The sequence below is a fragment of the Ambystoma mexicanum genome, chromosome 2p, assembly GCF_040938575.1.
Source record: "Ambystoma mexicanum isolate Mex_15411 chromosome 2p, UKY_AmexF1_1, whole genome shotgun sequence".
Taxonomy (NCBI): Eukaryota; Metazoa; Chordata; class Amphibia; order Caudata; family Ambystomatidae; genus Ambystoma; species Ambystoma mexicanum.
The window spans coordinates 1,466,804,280-1,466,827,547 of NC_090923.1; the positions used below are offsets into that span (position 1 = coordinate 1,466,804,280).

At 44.9% G+C, this 23,268-nt stretch overlaps 1 protein-coding gene across 7 annotated transcripts in view; it reads left to right on the forward strand.

Moving 5' to 3' along the window:
- The window catches only part of SEC14L5 (SEC14 like lipid binding 5), a 765,028-nt gene that overhangs the window by 107,865 nt on the left and 633,895 nt on the right, over positions 1–23,268 (forward strand). Inside the window, exon 1 of one of the 7 annotated variants that reach the window (XM_069646051.1) lies at positions 22,810–22,925. The exons of 4 other annotated variants lie outside the window; for them this stretch is intronic. The gene's annotated coding sequence lies outside the window, so the exon portion shown is untranslated. 2 more of the 7 variants (XM_069646052.1, XM_069646050.1) reach the window with 2 other exon arrangements.

Sequence of the window (23,268 nt, forward strand, 5' to 3'; positions counted from 1 at the left end):
TCGCCTTCATTTGCAATGCTACAGGAAGGAACTCATTTTGTACTGGTCTTGCTCTGGCTCGCCTTCATTTGCAATGCTACAGGAAGGAACTCATTTTGTACTGGCCTGGCTCTGGCTCGCCTTCATTTGCAATGCTACCGGAACTCATGTTGTACTGGTCTTGCTCTGGCTCGCCTTCATTTGCAATGCTACAGGAACTCATTTTGTACTGGTCTTTCTGTGGCTCGCCTTCATTTGCAATGCTACAGGAACTCATTTTGTACTGGTCTTGCTCTGGCTCGCCTTCATTTGCAATGCTACAGGAACTCATGTTTTACTGGTCTTGCTCTGGCTCGCCTTCATTTGCAATGCTACAGGAACTCATTTTGTACTGGTCTTGCTCTGGGTCGCCTTCATTTGCAATGCTACAGGAACTCATGTTTTACTGGTTTTGCTCTGGCTCGCCTTAATTTGCAATGCTACAGGAACTCATTTTGTACTGGTCTTGCTCTGGCTCGCCTTCATTTTGCAATGCTACAGGAACTCATGTTGTACTGGTCTTGCTCTGGCTCACCTTCATTTGCAATGCTACAGGAACTCATTTTGTACTGGTCTTGCTCTGGCTCCCCTTCATTTGCAATGCTACAGGAACTCATGTTGTATTGGTCTTGCTCTGGCTCGCCTTCATTTGCAATGCTACAGGAAGGAACTCATTTTGTCCTGGTCTTGCTCTGGCTCGCCTTCATTTGCAATTCTACAGGAATTCATTTTGTCCTGGTCTTGCTCTGGCTCACCTTCATTTTCAATGCTACACGAACTCATTTTGTACTGGTCTGGCTCGCCTTCATTTGCAATGCTAGATGAACTCAAGGTTGTACTGGTCTTGCTCTGGCTCGCCTTCATTTGCAATGCTACAGGAACTCATGTTGTACTGGTCTTGCTCTGGCTCGCCTTCATTTGCAATGTTACAGGAACTCATTTTATACTGGTCTTGCTCTGGCTCGCCTTCATTTGCAATGCTACAGGAACTCATGTTGTACTGGTCTTGCTCTGGCTCGCCTTCATTTGCAATGCTACAGGAACTCATTTTGTACTGGTCTTGCTCTAGCTCGCCTTCATTTGCAATGCTACAGGAACTCATGTTGTACTGGTCTTGCTCTGGCTCGCCTTAATTTGCAATGCTACAGGAACTCAGGTCGTACTGGTCTTGCTCTGGCTCGCCTTCATTTGCAATGCTACAGGAACTCATTTTGTACTGGTCTTGCTCTGGCTCGCCTTCATTTGCAATGCTACAGGAAGGAACTGATTTTGTACTGGTCTTGCTCTGTCTCACCTTCATTTGCAATGCTACAGGAACTCATTTTGTACTGGTCTTGGTCCCGCTCGCCTTCATTTGCAATGCTACAGGAACTCATTTTGTACTGGTCTTGGTCCCGCTCGTCTTCACTTGCAATGCTACAGGAACTCATTTTGTACTGGTCTTGGTCCCGCTCGCCTTCACTTGCAATGCTACAGGAACTCATTTTGTACTATCCTCTGCCTTTTTTTACTTATTAGGGATCTATGTGATTACTGCGACCCCCAGGAATCCAACGGCCGGAAATGCAGTCTTTTTTTCCCCAACCCCCTTTACACCACATACATATGTGGGGGGAGACCCCCTGTTGCCCCCCATATTTGTATTATATGCCATACCCCTCTACCACATATATATGTGGTGTAAGGGCTGTCGGTATTTTTGGCAGTCGGAGTTCTGGGGGCGGCATTTTGGTATATTTCCCTTATGAGCAATGAATAGCAATAACGCTACACGTGTTTGTCTTTAAGACTCCAATACTGGATTGTACTATCGAGTCCCTGATGGTACTATTTTGAGAAAGGTAAAGTGTGCGCAGAGACTTGAGTAAATATGGTTAAGTACATATTGTGGCCATCTCCTCACGCCCCATCGCCACTGGCAGCACTTTCTTGTATGGCAATTGTTGTGCTACACGTCTCTGCTAGGAGGATGGTTTTCAACATATGGATGCAGTGATGAGTTCTACTGTTTTGCTTAGTATGTGCAGCATTTGCAAATTGTCTTTCATGGGCGCCTATCATTTCTCTTTGGGGTCCATGTCGGATCACTCTGAAGGGATGCAGTCCCAGTTGATCCCGTGGCTTTCCATATCAGGTATAGTCAGCCTGCGTCTCTCTGGGCGTTAAGGCCTACAGCACTCAGAATCCCTCACTGGAAATCTGCAAGACCGGCGAGAGCTCCTGCAGATTTCCAGTTTTCACTTGGGCGCACAAACGGCATAGATCAAGGCAGCACCAAAATTACAGGAATAATAGTCCATGTCCTGCCTCTGAATGGTACCAGGTGGAATTCAGAAAAATAAAGATCGATTTCGAAAATAAAGATACAGAAGTTGCTAACTTGAACCAAGACCAGGGATGGTAATTCCTTGCCACATCCGAATGTCTGACCAAGCTCAATAGTCCAAACTTCAGTCTATGGACCATAGATGTGCTTGTGTGCTCAATGGGGAACAAGAATAATCTACCAAAAGTAACCGTTCCTGAAGGTGGCCCAATATTCATCTTTGTGACCACTGTTGACAGAAGTGGTACACTATAACGGGCCGAAACATATGTCGACTGCTTAAGGGAAAATCTAATGTTTTTTTCCCATGTCATGAACGCATATTCTGATTTACTGTTATGCACAAAGTTTTTTAAGTTCTATTATTCCCCTGTTAGAACAGATGAATGATGACTAAATGGTTTGATTGAAAATGTATTTAGTTTGTAATATTTTTTAAGGTATTTTTACGATTATTAAAGAGATAGAATTTTTGTATTCAGTTGCATTTCTGTGCAATTTTGCCCAACAAGGCGAAAACCTTACTAACAAAGTGTACAGGTTAACCTTTACCTTCACCTGTGACCTATACAGGACTAAAAGAGAGGGGTAGTCGATCTGTTTCCCATAAATTTCCTTCACAGAGCATCCCTTCCTACAGTTTTGACCCCCCGTAAACAAAAAATAGGGATTACCCATTCATACATACCCACTTAGGACACTTTAGTACTATCGTATGAGATCGGCCTTCCAGAAGTGTTGGCCGTCTTTCCCTGATGAACCCCCTACGCACCCATGCGTGCAGATAACAGCGGGCGACTGACTGGGGGTGTCCAGTCTGTACATTGTAATACAGGCACACACCCCCTCGACCAACCTGATCAAAGGTAAATGGCAGAGTGATCTCCAAATCCCTATAGACGATAAGACCTGGGAAAGGTACTGTTCCCTTACCAAGAGGGTTTCCCTGAACGCTGGGCTACGCCTTATACAATTTAAAATCATAAACAGATTACACTACACACCGGCCAAGATAGCAAAGTTTGTTCCAGATAGTCCAGGCAAATGTCCCAAATGCAAGGCGGATCAGGCTGGTTCATTTCACATGTACTGCTGCTGTCCGGTGGTGGCTGGCTTCTGGAGGGAGGTGGCGGAGTTCCTTGAGGAGGTTACACAAATCCCCCCGGCATTGACCCCACAGAAATATTTATTCGGAGATATAGGCAAGTGCTCTGAAAAAAACAGAAGACTATTTAATGTCTCGTGCGCAGTTGCCAAAATATGTATACTACAACAATGGAAAAATGCTGCGCCACCCAGTGTAAAGCAGTTCCTCCGGGAATTGACATATGTGAACGAGGCTGAAAAGAATAATGTGTCCTCACCCGCCCATCGGCTAGTAGACCTAAAGATATTTGGGGGTCCTTCAGAATGTTTTTGTGTGATATGATCTCCGATGAAGATGAAGCTATGTAAATGTACCACCTTGATGAGATGTATGATGTCTGTACCGATTTTCTATTTTGTCATGTTTATTTCTAGCTTTAAGGTAAAGCTGTAACTGTGTTATGTATCTTCTGGACCACTAATAAAAAAAAGTGATACAAAAAAAAAAAAAGCTTTGGATGTCATAGGTGGCAATATGAGGCGAAAAGCAAAGCATACCGTATATAATCAGCGCAACAGGACAGCAGTAAACGTTTGTATATGTCATATTCGCTGGCTTGCTTCCCCCTCTGAGTGTCATTGGCTGGGAGGAAGGGAGACGCTGTACTTTAAAGTTTAAAGTGGCAAGGGGGTGAGGTAATCATGCATCCAGTGAATGCTCTGTGCAGTCTAACTTTTCTTTTTTGCATGTGAAGTGCTTGCTTGCAAAAGAGTATCATACTTGATACATGTGCAGTGTAAGGAAAGGCGCTGTACTTTATTGTCCCTGTACACTGGTGTAACCTGCCACCCATCATATCCCTGAACTATTACGCATCCTCAGTGGCAGAGATGCAGCACGTTATGCAACTTAAATAGCATTTCTGACGTGTCTGCCGCTTCCTCAGACCGCCTCAAGCCTTTCATTGGATTTGTCAAGGGGGGTTTGTTTCCTTACCACTAGTAATGTATCAATCAATGTTAATGTTGTCAAGACTACAAACTGCATACAAATGTCATATAATCTCCATGTGCTGTGATAATATGTGTGAGGAGGGATGAATACAGAGGATACAAGAGTATGAAGGTCCTCATATCTACCATTGAGTGAAACTGGGATAAGGGCTCAAGAGTCAGCAGCTATTGCACGTATACTCTCGCGAGGCCTAATCTCCTGCAAGCAGTGGCGTCACCAGGAATCAAATTTAGCAGGGGCACAGAGGGGGCCAAAGACAAAAGTAGGGGGGCACAGACAAAAGTAAGGGGAGAACATGGTCACTGCTCATCTTAGGTAGGGGGGCACATGGGGTGAACAGGGTTTCACAGGGGGGCCCCTGGCCCCCCCAGAACCCTCCCTAGCGACGCCACTGCCTGCAAGCTATGCCCTCTCTTCTGCACTGCACAACCAGCTATTGAAATAGAGCAACACAATTCTATGGCACATCACAGTAAATCGGGGGAATTATTATGCCTTCACAATAGTCCCCTTTCGGTTATATCTGTGGTTTCCCAATAGTATATCTTGCTTCACTTACAAAAGTAATTATTTATATTCATAACATAAAATGTCATGTCACTTTTCATTGATTCTAAAGCCTTAGATTCCATTATTCATTATCTCTCATTTATTTATTTCAACATCCTAAACTTGAATTTCATTCATTAAATATGCTGCGCTAGAGGAAGGAGGGCTATGTTTCGCACTTTCCACATCAACGGAAAAGAAAATCATAATATAAGCATACATTCAAGCAATCTTCCCTTCCACTTTTACATGCATTTTATTTGTCTTATTTCTCATAGATAATTCCATCGTTCGCCAGGCAGTGTTCCTCCATTGTTTATTTGCAGAACATAAAAGTACTTCCTATGTATAGCTCTCCATTTTGACTAGACATAACAATATTCTTTATGCCTTACGTCTCAAAAGACTCTGCCTGACCTAATGCATACCAATGCTATAATCCTAGATAATGTTTAAACTAATATGTTATTATCAATATAGGGCAATCACATCTCAATTATTAAATCACAATATTCTAGTGTATCCAGGTTACTACTAACCAGTCTCAATGCAATAATGCGCAACTTCATAGAAACTGTAAACAGACTCAAATAAATCCCATCCCCTATCTGGACAACACAACCCATTATATATTCTACGAGCAGACAATAGAGCACATTATATCTCATGAACACAAGCTCATATACCAGTGCTTTGCAAGGACATACCAGTGCGAAAATCTCATAACCTCAGCAAAGTCAAAATTGTACTTAAGCACACAAATCCAGGCAATGTTTTCATAAATCCGAACTGTAATTTCCAGTCTCCCCTTGTATCTGTGTAGGTCATGTCCTGGTTTGGAATGATGCCTGCCAAATAATGGGGAACCCCGTTTCGGGCTCCTGCAACTGCAAACAGTTATCTGCTGGCACCCTAACAGTTGCAGGGACTGGCACTGAAGTCAGTCGTCGTGCTAGATGTTGGTAGTGCAATGTGTGTAAAGATCTATGGATTGGTTGCAATGGCACTATAAAGACAAAGATAGCTTCCAGAAAGAGGCCTACCAGTATTGTGACACTTGACGATCATAGTGAAGGATATAAAACTGGGGAGAAATTAAAGGATTGTTCACCTCGATTTTAAGTAAGACGGCATCTCCATCTGATATGATTTGGTTGTGTTGCAGACCCCACTTCCATATGAGAGTCGATGGATAGAGGACTACTGTTTGATTTCATGGATCCGCAGATACAATGAGTTTCTCTTTTTCTCCGTAGGCCGGCAAGAATTTTGACAATTTTAGTAGTTTGCATTACTTTTTATCATCAATATTTATGTTGAAATCATCATCACGAATAATACATTTCGCTAAGAGTGATTGTAATTCTTTGCGAAAAAGTTGAAAATGTGTTAAAAACATTAATTTAGGTTTCGGTGGGAGGTAAACAACTGTAATTAAAACTGAAAAATCCACCTCTGCAGTTAGTCTCAATGTCATATGCTCAAAGGAGTAATATGTTTGTGTGACAACAGTAATAGCCTAAAAAAGGCTCGAATGAATGAATCCAATTACAAAAAAGAGATAGGTTCACAATTAAACGAATCAATCCTGGTATTCTACTGGAAATGATATTCCTCTCTAAAAGATGGTCCTGTACTAGTATCCTGAAATAATGGATATAGTACAATATGTGACGGTATTTATCAAAAAATAATGTATTAATAATTGTACAAATATATAAATGTATAGATTTTTGTAACAGACCCTAAACTCACACACAGGGTGATAATGTCTAATACATGTAGATCACTCTATTATTCATAAAACTTCCAACATTAAATCAATAACATAGACACAAGTGACAATGCATTACAACATCACAAAAATAAACGTGTCATAAAACCACATGTTCCCAACATGTTTCAGTCTATACGCCTTTGAATGGCTGAACTTTCTTCAGGGGAAGCCATTGTTGTTCTAAAAATGTCTTCAACACCGTGCAGTAGGGGTCCAAAAACATCAACCAATGGATGTCATGAGCAACCTGTAACATAAACGAGAGAAAAAACTAAAAATCCAGAAGATGCCACATAGTACCTAAATTACTACCTTCACCTACTGTAGAGGGAAGCCAAAACAGTCTGTAGGAGTCACCACCCATCACCATGACAGAAAAATCGGGGGTTTAATGGTGTACCCTCAAACCAGAAAGTGAATTTCAAAAAGCAGTGCTGAGCATCACTACTTCATCCAATGCAACCTATTAATGTACATTTGCCAAGCCCCTTTAATCGGGCATACGTTATTTCTAAATGGTCCATATAACACCACAGAAATTTTGAAGAGTAGAGAAAATAGAGACATGACATGATTTAAGAAGCAACATAAATATTGATGATAAAAAGTAATGTGTAGAAGGCTGAGTTAGAATGGGATGATCGGGAAGTGAGCACACAGGGGGGCGACGGTTGATTAAGAAAAGAAGTGGGGAGAGAGGGTGATCAACGATGCAGAGGCTGTTTGAATAAAGAACTCACCTTGATTACAGTTCCTGTGTCCTTTTATTCAGCTCACCACATTGGCTATGAGCGGTGCACAGACCCGCGCCATGAACGGGTGCCTGCAGCCTGTGGAGGAAGGTGTAGAGGAAAGTATGGGCCTTGGCCTTAGTCTCGGTACAGATAGTACTGGGGTAGCACTTGAATCCAGCAGGACATACCCAGGATGCACACCTAGGATGTCAGAATAAACAGATATGTTGTGGCAGTCATCGAAGGTGAGGACATGAACGTTCACTCTGCTTCAGTTTGTACTAGTGTTCGGGGCAGCTTATCAGGCAGCAAGCATTGCCTTGTGCAAACAGGGTGAAGACGCATTAAGTAAAGAACATAACGTCGGAACCTATAACAAACTTTATTAAAACCTGGAAATGTGGCTGTTTCAAGTTTTCCCCCCCTCCCACATTCATTGCTGAGGCAGGTACGCCCCCAATTTTATGGAAGAAATTAAAAAGGCTCTTTGACACTTACCTGCTGGCCATAGGAGAGGAAACATTTTCAGCGCCCTGGAAAAAAGCCCTTTTGCTCGACAATTTGGGAACTGAGGGGCGATCCATTTATGGTGGTCTGACAGAAATTTCTCTGGAAGAGCCAGGTGACATGGATGAATACACTAAAACAGTTACCAAATTGGAAAGACACTTTGGGCCAAAGTGCAACACGGTTTTTGAATTACACAAGTTTTTCCAAAGAGTGCAGCGTCCTGATGAACCAGTAGAAAACTATGTGGTGGCACCTAGGACATTGAGCAATACATGCTCATTTGGAGAAATGTGGGTCTCCCTGATAAGAGATCAGCTAGTTCGCACCACGAATTCCCCAAAGACTCAGGAAAGGTTATTGGCGAATGACCCCACCTTAGAAGTGGCAATAAGCATCACCTGGAGGATTGAGGAAACTGCTAAATATGTGAAATAAATGAAGTAAATGAAGTTGGAGAAGTCATAGGTTCATGAAGTGAGTGCATTGCCAAGCTGCTCTTGAAAAAAAGAGACAGGAAGGGATTACAGACCAGAGATAAGAATAACCAATTCTGCCCGGCAAGCACTGCAATTTGTGTCCGATGCAGAAGGAAAGGACACTATGCTAGAGCTTGCAGCGAACTGGGCTTAGATAAGGGGTTTTACAATGGCATTAAGTCAGTGGGAAATCCTGAAATATGATGTGTGACCAAACATTGTGTATTTGAAATTTTGGCTCTCACGTCAACACGTAGATGACCTATCAATGCATTTCTAATAGATGATACTCTGATCAGCATGAAAGTCAACAGTGGCTCATGGTGGACAATAATATCTATGGACACTTACAAAAGTCTAGGTAAGGAACCCATGGGTTTGGATCCACCTGCCATTGACCCTGTGGTGTACAGAGATGTTAACATTGGTATCCTGGTTAAATTCAGTGCAAATATTGAGCATAAGCATCGCACATGTGAAGCTTGCATGTATGTGGCCATAAAGGGGTTGTCTCTTCTGGGTGGGGAGGAAAAAGATACATTTTGGATCCGCATTGAAGCATTCAAGTCCACTCCGGTATCGATAGCGATAATGACAGATAAGTAGATGGAAAAATACCCAGAAGTGTTTTAGGAAAATCTGGGGGAACTGAGGTGATTTCAACAGCGTATTGTGCTTAAAGAAAAAGTGCTTCCAGTTGCACACAATATGCGTCATGTAACATGGAAAATACAAGAAATGAGATTGACAGGCTACTGAACGTGAGAGTTATTCAGCAAATAGAAGGATCAGAGTGGTTGGCACCCATTGCCATTGTGTCTAAACCAATTGGCAGAATCTGCATGTGTGTGGACTTAAGAGACCTCAACAAGTCCATATGGGTGGACAGATATCCGCTCCTGACAATATCAGAAATGCTGGCAACGTTGAGTACAGCAATAATATTTAGTGTGATTGACTTATCATCAGCGTATCATCAAATTGCTCTGACAGAGGACTGGCAGCATTTGACATCAGTCATTACCCCATAGGTGCATTTAAATTCTGTCAAGTGCCCTTTGATTTGGCCTCAGCAGCAGCTGTGTTCCAATAGGTTGTGGAACTAAGACTCCAAGGATAAATGAATGTCATGATATTCCAGGATGACATTTTAGTGGATGGCGAAAATATGGATCAGCATAACAAATTTGTGGAAGCGGCAGTGGGGTGCCTCAAGAGTAATGGCTTAACAGTGCAAAGGGACAAGTGCAAATTACCGGTTTCTGAGGTGGACTATCTCAGCCACAAACTGTCAGCAGCAGGTGCCAGACCACGAGAGAGTATGGTATCAGCAATCAAAATGGCAACCACAACAAAGAATAAGGAACAAGATTGCTCTTTCTTATGACTAGCAGAATATTACCATAAATTGGGTGCAGAATTTTGCTACCAAGTCAATGCCATTAAGGGCACTGCTTAAACAAGGTTCGCAATTCCAGTGGGATGTTGCATGTCTCAAAGCATTCCAGAACCTTAAGGAGGACATTGCAAGAGCTCCCACACTGTGCCATCTTGAAAAAGGGTGGAAGACTATTGTCACTGTTTATGTCAGTGATTTGGACTTAGGAGCCACTGTAAAACAGGTAGGGGTGAATGGTGAGAATGTTCTGGCTTTTGCTTCAAGGCCTCTCAAAGAAGCTGAATGCAAATATTCAGTGATTGAAAGGGAGGCATTGGCTGTGTTTTGGGCCATTGTTTATTTCACATTTATTTGTGGGGAGAAGAATTTACAGTGAGGTCATATCACAAACCTTTAGTGAAGTTATTCTCTTCAAGGGGCGTAGCAGCGAATACCTTACCACACATCTTTAGGTGGGTGCTGAGTTTACAAGGTTACAATTTCAGTGTGTCATACTTGCCTGCCGAGAAGAACGCTGCTGCTGACTGCCTATCAAGGCTACCACTGATGTCACCCGGGGAAGATGTTGAAAGAATGGGTGTTGGTACAGGTAAAGAGATGGTGGTGGCTAGCATAAGTTTGCCAGCAATTCAAGGGATGTGCGGGCAGAGGCTGAGGGGAAGGAGGACGGAATCTTTCAGTGCTTAAAGGAATGAACAGTTTGTGGTTGGCCCAATAGAAATAAAATCACAAGGGAGATGGAAGTCAAGCATGAGTTGTGTATTGTTGTTGGGAGATTGTTAAGTCTACTCTTGTTTATACCACTGGAGGGACTCCACAGAATCAATTGAATCAACAACAGCAAAGTAAAGTTTTCCTACCTTGTCTTCGGATAGAAGTGAGGACTGGAGTAGCCCACCTGAAACAATTTCCCTGTGCAGTTACCAACAGGCGCAGAGAGAAAGCTCCAGGGAAACCCTCATGGGGGAAAAAACCCAGTTGTCGTTTGAGGGCGTAGATGGACTGGTCCAAACAGCTTTTGGAATTACTGAGCGTGGTGAGGCTCTGGCAGGTCAATGACTAGTTAGGTATTCTCTGGATGCTTAAACTTGTGGCAGGCTGAAATACAAAGACAGGGTTAGAGAAGGGAGAGAGATGGTCCTCCTTTTTAAAGGCAAGAATCAAGAATACCTGTTTTGCAATCTTAAATGGATTTTAGGAGGGGTTCCTTTTGTAGTCAAAAATGCCCATTCTTTAAAAAAGAGAAATGAAAGGGAATGAATCGGGAATGGAAGCGGAAGGACTGTGAAAGGCTTCCGATGTATTGAGCACCTACCAGTTCCTGTGCGAGGACAGGAACCTGAGATTACAAGGAGGTTGTGTGTCGTGTATGGTAACGCGATCCTGAGATTGGTGGCTGGGATCGTACTCTGAGGGAAAGAATGAGAGAGGTTAGAGGGGGAACGAAGGGAGAAAGAAACCTGAGAGACCCGGCCAGATATGATATTACCACCTACGTAGTCTGAAGAAAATCCGACCTGAGTCTGTAAGAGAGTAGGTGCCTGCAGGGTGGAAGAGAACGGGTCGGGATTCGAAACTTCCCTAAACGGAAACACAGATTGGGAGAATAAGTTTAGCGGTGGCAAGAAAGTCGGGCAGAAATTCGAACAGAGTTTGCAATGCTAAGGACGATAACTCACAGAGCGTAGACTCTGGAGACAGTAGCAACGCACCGTTGCACGGGATCCTTGGAAACAAATACTGCTTCCGGGTGAAGAGGAGGGGCTTCACTCTCTCCTCTCATCCGAGGAACTGTACTGTTACTCCTTGCTATGGGCGCTATGTTGGACGAGTAAATCCTCATACTAGGCTGACGACACCAACGGTGCCATAACGACCAGCCCCGAAGGCCCGTCGTAACAGTATGCCCCCTTCGAAGGGAGGCAAAACCTGGTTTCCCCGAGTGAAACAGATGAAAGGAGTGGACAAGGTGTTGTGCATGGACCACTGACGCCGGTTCCCAAGAACGCTCTGCAGGTGAGTAACCCTTCCAGTCCACAAGATATTAAAGAACCCCCCGTCGGTAGCGAGAGTCACAGATTCCCGAGATCTCGTATTCAGGACCAATATATGTCAACACCGGGGGAGGCGACCCCATCACCGTTCGTTGGTAATGTACATCAGGTTTCAGTTGCGATACGTGGAAAGTGGGATGGATGCGACTCCAGGACAGTAAACGGGCCAAAGAATTTAGGAGATAATTTGGAAAGAACGAGTCTCCGGGGAGAAACTTGTTTGCCAACCATACCCTGTCACCGATTTGGATCTGAGGCACCGGGGTCCGATGCTTGTCTGCTTGTTTTTTGCTTCTTGCATGGGCTTCTTGTAGGGCTAAACGTGCTTTCCTATGCCCATGTTGAATCGTGTCAACCAACCCTTCAATATCCGGGAACCTAGAGGGTTGTGGGACAGATATGGGGAAAACCGTAGGGTGAAAACCATAAGTACAAAAGAAAGGGCTAGCTCGAATGGTAGAGTGAGCTGCATTGTTATATGCGAATTCAGCCAATGGTAATTGACTCTTCCAATTGTCTTGAGCTGAAGATATAAAACAACTGAGGTATCCTTCCAGGGTTTGGTTCAGGCGTTCCGTTTGTCCATTGGTCTGTGGGTGGAAACCTGAACTTAGAGCTCTGGAAATACCTAAAATGTGGCAGAGTTGTTTCCAATATTTTGATGTATATTGTGGGCCACGGTCCGAGACAATAGTTTCGGGGAGACCATGGAAAGAGAAGATGCGATCCAAAAATATCTATGCCATGAGAGCTGCCGAAGGCATGGAAGGTAAGGGAATAAAATGTGCCATTTTTGTCAAAGTATCTATCTAGACCATGATGGTGGTACAGCCCTCAGATCTAGGCAGATCTACAATGAAGTCTGTGGAAATAATCTGCCTAGTAGGTAGTTGAGTGGCCACTAATTCTCCTAAAGGAGGAATCTGAGGAGATTTGGTTTGTAGATATACTGTGCAGGAAGCTATGTATTCCTGTACATCCCATCGAATAGAAGGCCACCAGAAATGTCTCTGGATAAGTTCTAGGGTATTAGTAAACCCGCGATGAACAGCTGCTTGTGAATCACGACAAAGTCTCAAGACTTCTTTCTACAACCCAATGTCAGAAATGTAGACCTTTAGACCTTTTCGCCCTTGAAGAGGAGGCCTCTGCTTCTTGTCAAGCCATGAGCGGTAATCAAGTCTGGTTGGATGATTTCAAGTTCTTTGGATTTGGATTCCACTTTTTGTAGGAAATGATGTATTACCGGCATGGATACTGCCTTAGGAAACATGGGTTCGGACTTAAAGGGGATCTTCTCCAAGGGATTCTTCTGAGATAATGCATCCGCTTTCAGATTTGTTTTGCCGGGAATGAATGTAAAAACTATGCGGAAAGGAGAGAAGAAGTGAGCCCACCGAGCTAGTTTGTGCATATTTTAAGGTGCGGAGGTTATGGTGATCCGTTTGGACTTCTATCGGGTGTTGAGCCCCCAGAAGAAGATGACGCCACTCCTCAAATGCACGTTTTATGGCTAAAAGTTCTTTCTCCAATACTGTGTAATTGATTTCTGCTGGTGAAAGCGTTTTGGATAGATAGGCTATCAGTCTTTCGATGCTTTGCGTATCAGGTTGTAGGAGGACAGCTCCCAAAGCAGGTTGCGAGGCATCAGACTCTACTATGATCCTGAGACGTTGGTCTGGTACTGCTAGGATGGGGCCCTGGATGAAGAGGGTCTTGAGGTGTTCAAACGACTGCTGTGTCTCGGTAGACCAGAAGAATGGAGTCTCCTTCTTCAGGAGATGAGTGAACGGTTTGGTTAAAGACGGGAATTGTGGTATGAAACGTCTATAAAAATTAGCAAATCCTAAAAATCTTTGAATGTCTTTGACTGATCTCAGAGAAAGCCATTCTGTGATAGCAGAAACTTTAGCAGGGTCCATTGAGATACCCCTATGGGAAAGGATATAACCTAGATATGCAACTGAGGTTTTGTGGAATTCACACTTTTCTAATTTACAAAACAGATGGTTCTTTTGTAAGCGGTATAGAACTTCCTTAACATGTGATCTGTGGTCATCCAATGTAGAGGAAAAGACCAGAATATCATCCAGGTAGATGATGATGTTGTGTAGATTAATGTCTGCAAATATGTGATCCATGAATCGTTGAAAGACTGCTGGGGCATTGGTTAAGCCAAAGGGCATGACTCTATATTGGTAGTGACCAAAGGGGGTTCTAAATGCTGTTTTCCACTCATCACTGGTTTTGATGCGGATCAGGTGATAGGCCCCTCTCAAGTCTAGTTTGGTATATACCTTGGCTCCCCGGACTGCCTCTAATATATCAGGAATCAAAGGCATGGGATATTTGTCAGGAATTGTGATTTTGTTTAAGCCCCGGAAGTCTATGCATGGGCGGGGTTCAGTTGTATTTTTCTTGGGAATGAAAAATAACGATGCGGCTGCGGGTGAGGTGGATTCGGTAATAAGGCCGTTCTTTAAGTGCGTGTGAAGATATTCCTTCAGATACTCCTTCTCTTTCGCTGATAGGATGTGCATCCGCCCGAAAGGGAGTGGACTGTCAGGTACCAAGTCTATAGCACAATCATCCCTACGGTGTGGGGGAAGTTCCGAGTATTCCGACTGAGAAAAGACGGAATTATATAGTTGGTATTCAGAGGGAAGAGCGGATATCTCGTTTACTATTGCACCAGATGGATTGGTGATGACCAGACTCTTGTCTTGTTTCCGTGGGGTTGGACTTTGCTTGATGGACACATTGTTCTGAGCCGAGAAATAGAGTTCCAGCCGTCCAATTATTATAGGGATTATGGCTTCTTAACCATGGCAGTCCTAAAATCACCGGGTAATCGGCTGTCTTGATGATGTCTAATTCAAGTGTCTCTTGATGGGAGGCTACAATCATCCTAAGGGAGCAAGTGTGGTCCTTGATAGGTCTTGATGACAGCGGGCTGCCATCTACACTTTCCACCGGGATGGCCATGATATTGGCAGTACGTGGAATGCCATGATCCTGTGCCCAAAGATCGTCGATGAAGTTGCCAGCTGCTCCCCTGTCCACCAGAGCCGGCACATTTACTAGACAGATGTTGCTCCATGAAAGAGAGATACTCAGAACTATCATGGTGTTTTCGTACTGAGTAGTGGAAGTATTTCCAGAGATACTTGGTAGGGAACTGATAGCTGAAAATGAACCCGGCAACGTCGTCCCCTTCACGGTCGGGCACTGGCGTTTCCCGTCTTTCTAGGTGGTGCAAGAGTACATTCTTTGACTGTGTGGCTGTTTGCTCCATAATGCATACATAACCCTTGTGACTTTCTCCTAGTGCGTTCTTCGACAGATAAAGGTCCCGTGCGTGATTCCCAATTGCATTGGTTCCTCCGTGGAACCTGACTTGCTAGGAGGGGAGAGAACCTCAGAATATGTTTTAGGGTTTCTCCCTTCCCGTTTTTCTCGGCTTCTTTCCTGGAGCCTGTAGTCCAGCTGCATGACTAAGGCTATATATTCCTTAAGCTCTTCTGTAAGACCATGTCTAAAAATGGTTATGAGGGCATCATCTGCCCAGGCGGTTTCTGCCGCCATCCTTATGAAGGTTGTAATATAGGTCAAGATGTCTTGGTTCCCTTGCTTTAGGTCTAATAGTCGTTCTTGAGAGGCTACTACGACTTCCTGTCTGCCGAACATACTTCGGACACTATTACAGAATGCAGGATAGGAATCCAGAATAGGATTGTTGTTGGTAACTAAAGGAGTTGTCCAAGCCAATGCGGCACCGGTCATTTGGGCAATCATATGTCCCACTTTGTCTCTATCAGTGGGGAAAAAGGCAGCCTTAAAGGTGAATTGGACTGTACAGGACTCCAGAAATTCTTTTACTGAATGCGGATTGCCATCAAATCGGCCTCCAGGCAGTGGCCCTGGGGGAACTTCCGAACTCTGAGCTGAGCGACTCGCTTGATGTCGCAATGCTACGTTTTCCTGCTTCAATTGTTGCACTTTGCTAAGAGAGAGCCTGCATGGCGGCAACTAATTGTTGAACCTGTTGTTCCATTGCTTTTGCCTGTCAATTGGTTCTGTGCGACCCCCAGTGTAACAGGGGTTGCTATCTGTTAAGTCTACTCTTGTTTATACCACTGCAGGGACTCCACAGAATCAATTGAATCAACAACAGCAAAGTAAAGTTTTCCTACCTTGTCTTCGGATAGCAGTGAGGATTGGAGTAGCCCACCTGAAACAATTTCCCTGTGCAGTTACCAACAGGCGCAGAGAGAAAGCTCCAGGGAAACCCTCATGGGGGAAAAAACCCAGTTGTCGTTTGAGGGCGTAGATGGACTGGTCGAAAAAAGCTTCTGGAATTACTGAGCGTGGAGATGCTCTGGCAGGTCAATGACTAGGTAGGTATTCTCTGGATGCTTAAACTTGTGGCAGGCTGAAATACAGAGACAGGGTTAGAGAAGGGAGAGAGATGGTCCTCCTTATTAAAGGCAAGAATCAAGAATACCTGTTTTGCAATCTTAAATGGATTTTAGGAGGGGTTCCTTTTGTAGTCAAAAATGCCCATTCTTTAAAAAAGAGAAATGAAAGAGAATGAATCGGGAATGGAAGGGGAAGGACTGTGAAAGGCTTCCGATGTATTGAGCACCTACCAGTTCCTGTGCGAGGATGGGAACCTGAGATTACAAGGAGGTCGCGTGTCGTGTATGGTAACGCGATCCTGAGATTGGTGGCTGGGATCGTACTCTGAGGGAAAGAATGAGAGAGGTTGGAGGGGGAACGAAGGGAGAAAGAAACCTGAGCGACCCGGCCAGATATGATATTACCACCTACGTAGTCTGACGGAAATCCGACCTGAGTCTGTAATAGAGTAGGTGCCTGCAGAGTGGAAGAGAACGGGTCGGGATGCGAAACTTCCCTAAACGGAAACACAGATTGGGGGAATAAGTTTAGCGGTGGCAAGAAAGTCAGGCAGAAATTCGAACAGAGTTTGCAATGCTAAGGACGATAACTCACGGAGTGTAGCGTCTGGAGACAGTAGCAATGCACCGTTGCACAGGATCCTTGGAAACAAATACTGCTTCCGGGTGAAGAGGAGGGGCTTCACTCTCTCCTCTCATCCGAGGAACTGTACTGTTACTCCTTGCTATGGGCGCCATGTTCCAGGAGTAAATCCTCATACTAGGCTGACGACGCCAACGGTGCCATAACGACCAGCCCCGAAGGCTCGTCGTAACAGAGATTGAGGCGAGGAGAAAAGGTGGTTCTGCCTTGTGGATTAAGAGAGGGCATTATGAATCGGCCCATGAGGGTCATTGTTTTGATACAGTCTTACCAAGAGAGATCTGTGTGAATCATTCTGGTGGCTGGACCACGGGATTAAAGAGTGTCGAGAGTGTGTAATGTCAGATAAGAGTAAAGGCTGCAGACGGGTTCCCTTGTGCCCAGTCCCGGTTCCTGATCAACCATAGAGCAAGGTTGCTGTGGGTGTTATGGGCCAATCCAAGAGTTGGGCTGGGGTGCCAGGATTATCTTTGTTCTGGTTGACTATCATTCAAAATAGGTGGAGTGGAGGGCGGTTAATGAGGCAACCACTGGAGGCACGATTGGAATCTTAGAGGAGGTGTTCTTCAGGGAAGGTTTTCCACAACAAGTGATCACAGACAACGGGGTTCAGCTTACTTCGAGCAAGATGCAGGAGTTTCTCAGAAAATATGCCATCAGACACCAAAGTAGGACAGCCTTGTATGACCCCCAAGCCCATGGCCTGGTAGAAAGGGTGAATAGTGTGATCCAGGGACCATTTTCTGTCATGCGCTGCTAGGACTGCCTAGAACTGTGGATGTGGATAGTAGGATAGTGATGGATAGAGTAGCTACTGCGCAGATGCGCTATAAAATGGAGTATGATACACGTCACAGAGAAGTGGAGAAACACTTCAAGGTTGGAGATTTTGTGTTAGTGCAGAATCCCAGGGCGAGAGTGAATTGCCACGATGAGAAGTTCTCTGTGCCTGAAAGGATTGCAACAGTGAGGGGAAACATTGTCGCTCTTGAGGGCGTAGAAGTTTGGTCCTAAAAGGATATTGTGTTTATTGGGAGCAGAGTGTTGGGTGATGATACTGATGTGAGCTCTGGAGAGCCTGATGAAGGGGTGTGAGCAGATCGAAGGTCAGAAGTAGGCCGAGGGTCAGAATGCTGCCACAGCATAAGGAAGCAGAGGATTCCCTCAAAATGGGATGACTATGTGGTCAGCTAGAAATTTCTCAGTATAACACACTGGTAGGGTGCTGGTGTGCTGGTGCATGCCACTGTATTAATCGTTATGAATTACAACCTTATATTTTGGTATTACTTTTGTCCCTAGAGTTATGAGTTGTACTATGCATTTCATCCTTTGCCAGGAACTGCAGTAAAAATCTTTGTTTTGTTTGTTAATTTTCATGGGATGGGGATGTGTAGAATACCTGGTTAGAATGTGATGCAGGTGCTGGGCGTGCGTAGGGGCGACCGTTGATGAAGTGATGGAGCGGGGAGAGAGGGTGATCACCGGTGCGGGGGCTGCTTCAATGATTACAGTTCCTGTGTCCTTCTATTCAGCTCACCACATAATGCCTTAGCACAGAATTGTATCAACTTGTTAGACGTTTTTGGTTTAAGACAAAGCTTTACTGGTTCTACCAATACAGCAGGCCACCTATTAGATCTTGTACCTGCCATTTAGAGCCTATCAAGTTACCAGTAATTTGGTCAGACCATGCGTTAATATCCTTCTCATGTTCTATAAAAAAGAGAGTTAAAATCTCAAGTAACACAACAGAAGCCTACCCACCCAAGGCATAAGCTGCACAGGATCTCTGCTGACGAATGGCAACTACTATATTCCACTCGTCCGAGCTGCGGCCTAACTCACGCACCCAATGATCGTCTTCACATTTTTATGATAAGGTTGCCTGGTGCTTAGACTGTCTGGCACCACTCAGCAGTAAATCAAACCTAAATGCCATCTGTTAAATAAATAGTTTACTTCAGAACTGGCCCAAATAAAAAGGCAAGACCGCCAGCTAGAAAGAAGGTGGTGGGTCTTCCACTCGATCCGAAGACGACAATATAGCTTATGCTTCACACGTTGCCAATGACAGAAAACAGATCATGTTAGCCAGGAAGGCTTCTATTTCTAGGAGGAGATCAGAGGCCAACTTAAAGTTTGTAAAATCGATCATGAACTCACCACAAGGGCGGACTGTTTAGACAAAGTAATTCCCACTCAAACTTTGTGTGATGAATTGTCATCGTTTTTCGTGGCTAATATCACTAAGTGGCATGAGTCCATTGAGGCTGCTGTTTGAACCCATGAGAGGCCCAGTGTCATTCAATGGAAAGTTTGGCATCCTTTAAATGCTTCAAATTGCTATCCAGTGAGGACATTATGAAAAGGGTCCGTAGGTTGAGGTTTTCTGGTTCAGCCTTGGATCCTAACCCCCCCCAGAGTACTAACGGACTGCAAGTACTGGGGGGGGGGATAAAGCTTCCATCTTAAATGCGTCCTTTCAGAGAGGGACTTTTCCGACCTCACTGAAAACGCAGCTAACTTTAATATTCCATCAATCTTCAGGGCTATATTAAATGTAGCTTTCATTAGTAAGATCATGGAAGGCAAAGCCACCTCTCAACTGTCCATTTATCTGGAAAATAACCATGTTGTATCTGCCTCACAATTGAGCTTTTGTCCGTGTCATAGTACAGAGACTTTGGTCCTGTGCATGCGGGAGACACTATTGCCTATCACAGATGGAGGAGACTCAGCAGCGTTGACTCTCCTCGATCTCTCACGGGAGACCACAACACAATGTTTCAGCGCCTGAAATCTCAGTTGAATATTTCCGGGACAGCATTGGCTTAGCTAAAATCATGTTTGACTGGCTGAAGCCAGAGAGTACAACTTGGAAATTAACTAACTTACAGGAATGGTTGACCTGCAGAGTGCCTCAAGGATCTGCTCACTCTTGGGGCTTTGACTGTCTGCTATATGCCGACAACACACAGTTTTTAGTAGACCTGCATAACAGTCAAAAGCCAGGTAGGAAAGTGAAAAGTGCTTGGGGCGAGACAGAGATGGATGCAGGACCATTGTCTTAGGTTTAATGGGGATAACATTGAAATCCTGTTAATAGGTGGCCAGGGGGAGGACCACTTGTAATTTACATGGTCTGCTAGTTTATGCACTACCCATGCACCAGTTGAGGTAGCTAGAAATGTGGGCGTGCTTATGGACAGTATATTGGCCTTTGCTGCAAAGATGGATCCTGTAGCTAAGACTGGCCACTTTCACCTGTTCAATTTAAGTAGATGTGGCTCCTTCCTAGATCTGAAGCACCAAAAGACCTTGGTTTAGGCAGTGGTCCATAATTCATTGCTGTGCAGTTATCTATCTGGGTATAGCAAAGACATGTATAGCACCATTGAAGGTAGTACCCAATCGTGCCATACGAGTCATTAATGGATGTAAAAAATGGGAGCACATCTCTAAAGCCCTACATTATTGGCCGAAAACTAAAGTGCTCATTCAAATCAGAGTTGTAACCCTGATATGGAAATCACTCATGGATTGGCACCTACATATCTGACCGCATTTGTAAAACCTGTTCCCACTCATGTGCTTAGATCAAGTGGGAAATTAGCTCGTGTGCTTAGATCAAGCGGGAAATGAGCTCATGTGCTTAGATCAAGCGGGAGATGTATGTGGCTAAATATGCTAAAAAAAGATTTGGAGGTAAAATAATCAACACCTTGGGTTGTCCCCTTTGGAATGGGTTACCATCTTAGTTCAGAACTGTGCTACCATGCAAAGCTTTAAGACTACATTAAAAAGCATCAGTTATTTTATTGTTGTATTCCTGAAACCTTTAACATCGATAGAGCACTGCTTGATTGGGTGGAGGCCTGAACTGCTTGTATGTAACTTCATGTTGAACATGTTTTAAATCTAGTGCACATGATTGCATTTGCATTCATGTAGTGCCTTGAAACTGGTTTCGCTGGTAAGAAGTTGCACTTAATACATATTGTTCAATTGTTTGTATTTAAGAAGGCAATGCGTTTGGCATCCAAGTCAATAGGCACTAATCAGGGTCTTTGTGTATTGCACACTACAGAGAGTTCTTTAAGTTCAGCGGCACTGCCGCCTTGAGTTAAGGCCCTGAAGACAGACCCATGAATGCGTTGTGTAACACAGGTGCATTGCTTGATTTGCATGAATTACTTACTAGGTGCAAAGAGTGCTAAAGGATATCCGTTTTTAGATTTAAAGGATATTTTTATCTGCTTTAAAAAGACCCCAATTGGCAGTGAAAATTAGTTTTTTACTCGAAAACAAGTAATTGTATTTCCAACTTTAAAAAAAGGGTGTAGAATACTTCTGCTTCAGAATGGTATCTCAAGTCCTGCCTATATCATTAAATTGGGGGGAGGGGGGGTAGATGTGCGTATGGGGCAGGGGGTTGGGTTATGCAAAGGCAAGTAAGACAGCTAAGTGGACTGGGTGATTACTGCAGAGTCAGGCCTGCTTCCCTGTGTTATAGGTTTGAAAAGGGTCACGCCACGGTCTTTCAATACTTTCATTTGAAATGGGCCTCGAGACTCTGGGTGGGTCCCGAGCAGCTGCCCCCAAGTTGGCAGTCTTTCACAAAGCAACATACTTCTTTAATGCAAGACATTACTACACACACGCTGCAGGCCACCTTCTCCCTCAGGTTTTGCAATAACAGCCTACCTTGTTGGCTTTTTACATTTTGCTGACAAAGAGCGATTAATAGCTTTTCAGTAGACATTTAGCATTTCAGCTCTCCACTTGCTGCATGCCCTGTGACAATCTGTAGCTATTAACTCCCTCACTACATTCCTCAGTATCTCCATTGTAATCGGTGCACCATGCAGGTGCTTCTGACCATTTTTCCCAGCTGAAGCCGAGGTGATATGATATGATATGGCATGTATAGCGCGCCTATACACAAGTGTTTCAAGGCACGACAAGGCAGGGAGGGGGGAACAAGGGGAAGACAGACAACGATCCTACTAGGCCAGGTGTCATTCAGATCGCGCAAGTGTATGGGAAGGGGGAAAGGGAAAAGTGGGTGGGGGAGTGAGAGGGGAAAGTGCAGTACATGGGATAGTAGAATAAATAAGATAATAGAACGGCCAGCTGGTGGCAAGTGCAAGGTAAGTGCAGACATAAGTGCTGATAGTGGGACTGTAGGGATACAGAACCACAGTCCCCAGGTGCGGGGGTTGCCAGGGAGGCAGGGCAGGTGGGCAATTGGCGGGGCCTGGGCCCAAGATCAGAAAGGGTGGCCAGGTGACCAGTGCAGTTTCAGCCAGGACTTCAGCAGGGGAGAGGGGGGAGAAGGCAGAAGCAAAGAGGAAGGTTTTGAGCTGCTTTCCGGAACCGGAGATGGTTCTCCTCAATGGTGCCCCCAAATATCATTTTGAAAGGGGCCCCCAGGAGTCCTGACACATCTTCTTCCAGCCCTGGGTTGGATCCTGGCCGAAACCACTCAGCGGCTCATATACCTGAGGTGGATACATGTAGAAGCAGAGAGTTTGGCAATAACATCACCTATTACCCAGGTACCCAGAGACGGTGGAGTGTGTGCTGCGTCGCTGCGTGCTATATAAAAAGGCCAACATTATTAGCAACATAAAAACAAACGCGGTGATGCGATAATCTGCAGCCAGCACCAATGGGCCGTGCAGCTCTAATGAGGGCCAGCCCTCGGGATGGCGGGACTCTCCACTTTCCAGCTCGGCTTCCTGCGCAGGTGTCCCCGGGGGCAGGTGGTGCGTCAACCGCGCCTCACACCTCCCCGGGTGGGCCCCACGGGAGCCACGGGGAGGTGGGAGGGGCCACGGGTGCTGCTTAGTCAAGATCTTACCTGCCAGCAGCTGTAAGGCGCAAGGAGTCTCCAGCGAGGTCCAACCTCTTAGTGGTACGTCTTTCTGCGCGGTTCGCAGGGACCACGAAGGGCCGGCCCGCTGCTGCTTCATGTAAGAATATCGACCGTATGACAATAGCGCACCAGTATCGGTGCCATTCACCATGGAAGGGTGAAAGGCAGAATCAGCGTTGCTAGGATTCGCACATGTGAACTGCTACACGTGTAAGCCGATCTCTGCGACAGGAGCATTAACGAAAGAAAGTGTGAGTGCCCTGTGATGGCCCGCTGGCAACCTTGGACAGGATACAAAACGAATGGGGCCCACTTTATGGAAAGGTGTTATTGGGCAGGTTGTGGCGGACTGGGTCCCTGGTCTGCCGGCCTTCCCGGGACC